The sequence below is a fragment of the Austrofundulus limnaeus genome, unplaced genomic scaffold (genome assembly GCF_001266775.1).
Source record: "Austrofundulus limnaeus strain Quisiro unplaced genomic scaffold, Austrofundulus_limnaeus-1.0 Scaffold116, whole genome shotgun sequence".
NCBI classification, from domain to species: Eukaryota; Metazoa; Chordata; class Actinopteri; order Cyprinodontiformes; family Rivulidae; genus Austrofundulus; species Austrofundulus limnaeus.
Window position 1 is genome coordinate 1,579,910 of NW_013952518.1, and position 4,665 is coordinate 1,584,574.

Below are 4,665 nucleotides of genomic sequence, written 5' to 3' on the forward strand. Positions count from 1 at the left end.
TTTTTTTTAATGTTTAAAAATGTCAAGTCACAGACATGTCATGGTACTTGAATTTTGATTATAAATCAACCACAACTTTATTCTTTTACCCAAATAAAAATCTGTTCAAAGCATCATGTCAAATGTTTCACACAGCTGCCAACATTTCATACTTTTGACCACAAGATGGCGCCAAAGATGTTTGGAGGAATGAACCTTTTTACAAACGAGCTGCGTTTGTCTACCATGACACTTTACCATGACATTTTTCCACCAAGAAGCAGACCCTGCAGGCTTCAGCAGGAACAGAACAAGAACAATCTGATCTAAAACATGTACAGTTAAAGGATTTTACATCATTTTGCATGTATATTGATGTATACAGCACTTATGGATTTTTTCAAAACCTCATTTCAAGTTTAACATGTCAGAGACTGTAGGATGATTAAAAAAATAAAAATCAAATAACCATTTTCCAACCTGTTCCGCTGCTAGAAATAGGTTCTGTACTTTTCTGCTCTCCTTTCCTCCTGCTTCGCAGCAGGTGCTGTCATCGCCGCAGTGTGAGTTGTACGGATTTATTTAGCAAAACTTATGGATTTTTGAGGCTCTTTATACAGATAAATGTCCAAAGGGGTTGACATGTATGCATCAATAAGATCAAAATATGAATTTAACACTTTGCTGCAGCAGATAGGGGACACTGGGGACAGTAGCAACAACAGACAGTTGCAACACGTCATTTTTATCCAAACAGAAACAACCTAGTGATGACACTCACACTTTACATGTTCAGTTAGATGTCCCACCTTGCAAAGACAAAGTAAGCAGTTTCACTGCTCCAGGATTTATTTGAAAATAAAACTGTTTTTTTAGGTACCAAAGTATTTTTTTTTGCCCAGCTTTATTTTTGTTCTACTGTTGTCGCTGTTTTTGTGATCCAGTTTCAACTTATGTGGTTTAAATTAGTGATATGTTGACTTTTAACTAACATAATTAACATGTATCCAGATCAGCTTATTTAGCTAACACATGAGGTTTTATCATGGCTGACAACTGTCCCCATACGATAAATCCATATAAAAACAGAGCACATACAGATTATATTAAAATGTTGAAATGAAGTTTACACTTAAAAGGGTATTGGGTATTCATGAGTTTTTATAGTTTAAAACATAAAAGTGTTTAAGATGTATTTTCTGCAGTTGTTGTTTTCAACAATGGTTTTAAAATCTCAGTTTCTTTCTATGTAAATTTGGCATAATGTAGGCGTACAGTGACAACAGGCAAAACAAAAGTTAATTGCTTCACAAATTGTTCATTTATCCTCGTCTCTAAAAGCCAACTATTTTATATCAGTCTTTGACATCTGTATATAAGGTCTACTCATCAAGGCAAATCTATATTTGTCATTTGATCAAAAAGAATAAATAAATAACACTGTAATATCATAACTTACAGTTTTTATTAATTTAGCAATAATATAAATATAAAAATAATAAAACTTTTATTTACAGTGAAATATATTGTATTAATGATATGTTGCAACCACCCCCAAACAATGTTGCAACTGTCCCCAGCCCTTGGGTCAGTTGCAACATCTGACTTTTCATTTTCAAATGCAAATAGTGAAGAAAGTACATGCTTTAATCATCTATAAATGGTTTTGACTATTAACAGACAGATGTAAGTTTATTGTATTAAAATTTGGTTTGTCTAATTTAAACCATGTCTGAGTAACAGAGTCAAATGTAAAAAAAAAAAATGTTGCAACCGTCCCCGGTCTCCCCCTACTTACACTCCTCCACATTCACTTCCTTGAAGGGTTCATATCTGCACGAGTTTCTACTGAAATCAATTTAAAACGGAAGAGTCCAGATTTCCTTTAAATATCTTTTACACATCTATTATTTTTGCGTTAAAATCATATTTACTTATAAGGGTCTAAAATAATCAATCCATCCAAGGTCGATTTAAAGTACAATGAGTTAAATACTAACTGAATGAGTGGGGTTTGATAAMAAAACATCACCTTGGATTTTTGATGGGAGAAAACCAAATTAAACATTTCTGCAGTTTTAACAGGCTGCCACCAGAGGGAGCTCCAACATTTCTCATGTTGATTTAAACCAATTCCTCAGCCTCCCCCAAGTACATTTCTGTTATGATCAGTGGTTGAGTAAACCATACCTGGATCCAGACTCTGTCCTCATGGAGGTCTCTGCTGCTGTGGGGGGGTCTCAGAAGCAGTGGTCCACGGTGCCATAACCGATTTCAGATGGTGCTAGAAGGCTGCAGCCGGCTCTAAGCACCAGAGGAAATCAGTTATCTTTTAGTGGAGACAGAAGGTGAGACCGTCCCTGTTGGTCCCTCAGTCCCTGCAGAAGACGTCCCTCTGTCCCCAAGAGCACTGATTTCATGTGGTGCTAGAGGAACAGGGACACGTCTAAACCACCACGTGAAACCAGCTTCTTGGGGAAGATGTTCAGCGTTCGCCCACCTGACGGGTGACGTGGAACCGGTCTACAGAACTCTGGAGTCCACGATGATCAGCAGACATTTACAGAGGAAGGATTCGCTGAAACATTTCTCCATGCGTCTGGGTTGATTTTTAAGAAAGCATTCAGAATTATGGAACGTACAGATTACCTTTTGGACTCAGCCCGATTCAAGATGGCTGCCAAAGCCAAGCGACCTTCAACTGACCAACGTGGCTCGAACTCAGCTGGTCTGCCAGTCATCGATCTAATATTACACACGATGGGAGCGAACTAAACCAACGTCAGCCTTTAAATGATGAACCGTACCTGCCTGTGGACACCTGGTCCAGTTCTGAGACTCAAAGACCTGCAGCAGYTCCTGTTCAACTAACGAAAACCAGCTGAGCTGAACCCTGAGCCACAGGTGTGTCAGAGGAGCTCGTCATGTGACAGAATAACACAACAAAAACACAAACGTGCTTCTGTACGCTGCACTATATGGGACGCCAAGTGTAAAATGAAATGTTAAAAAAATTATATTTTTCATTATTTAGCTCACCGTTTTTATAGTTAGCTAATTTTGACTAAATGTTAAACATAAATGTTAAAAACTATATTTAAATATCAAATCCTAAATTTTTTGACGGAGTATTAGGGCCACACAATGAGATTTAAAAAAAATTTATTATGAGAATAATAATATTACAAGAAAAGTCGTAATATTGCAGCCTTTACATGAAAAAGCATGCAGTTACTGCACTAAAATGAGGAATGTTGAGCACCTTGTCAAGTTCTTTAGTGTTGCTATAAATAAATTGTTAATCTTTTAGCACATTAGCATCAAATTATCAGTAGGAGGTCTTGGAAATTGTGCAAACAACTATAAACTGAAGTCGTAATGTCATTAATTGACGGATTTAATCGTCACGTAGCTAATTTGGATGAAAGCTTATATTAATCTAACAGTGACCCGAGTCATCATACTTTATAAACACAGACACACGTCTGTACACAGCAGGTTTGAGGAAAAGGAGGAAATGAAGAACGGGAAATAGACACGTCATGATTATGACTTTTTTTTTAATATTAGGCCTACGACTTTAATCTTGTAATATTATGACCTTAATCTCATAATATTATGACCTTAATCTCGTAATATTATGACTTTAATTTCGTAATATTATGACTTTAATCTTGTATTATTACGACTTTAATTTCATAATATTATGACTATCCTCATATTACGACTTTAATCTCGTAATAATAATAAAAAAATCTCGTTGTGTGGCCCTAATACTCCGTCGTAAAATCCAAACATATAAATCTAAATGTAAAAGTTAAACCATAAATGTTGAAGTTCACATTTAGGCATTTTGGAATGGAACGCAGCGTGCGCTGTTGGAGCTCGGCTCATGTTATGATGTCATCATCCTGAGACGAGAGCAACCTCTAGCGCTCCAATGCAGCTAAAGCTTCCTCACAAGACATCAAAGTTGCAGTTCTGGCTGGTGTCTGAGCTGCTGGACCACAGGGACCACCCAGATTGTTTTTTTATGAACACTTTTTGAATTTAGAGTTTAAATATTATCTTTAGCAGTGTTAGAAGCATTAGCAGGAGTTAGCGTCAGATAACCAGGATGATGTCATCATCCTGCGACAAACATCAACAATGGTTCATAGCTCATTTGCGCATGCGCTAAATGATAAGACTTACGGAAATTAAATTATATTCTGAAAACAGTTTTAATATTGTTTACATTTTGATTAATAAAATATAGATTTATGATGCGTACATATTTATTTATAACAAATTGCAAACTATTTTCTACACAATCATGTTATAACTCACCTTCGTTTATTTTATTTTTTTTCCTGGAATAAAAATCCACAGCTGTTGCAAACGTTGCCTTTTCTATGAAACATTGCAGGTGATGAAAGATTGAAATCGAATGAATTCTTGTCATCAGTTTAGCGAAATGCTACATGCTAAAAACAATGATCGGGCAGCCACACTGCTGAAGATTATATTTAAAATTAGCTAAATGTAAGAACTAGGGTTGGACGATATTGGCAATAAAATTAATCACGATTAATTGTGGTGTTTAGCCGATAACGATTAATTTGATGATTAATCCCCTGGAGTCCCTGGACACCCTTATGTCCTGGTCACATGACCAATTTAGTGGGAAAGATTTGCTCTTCGTAA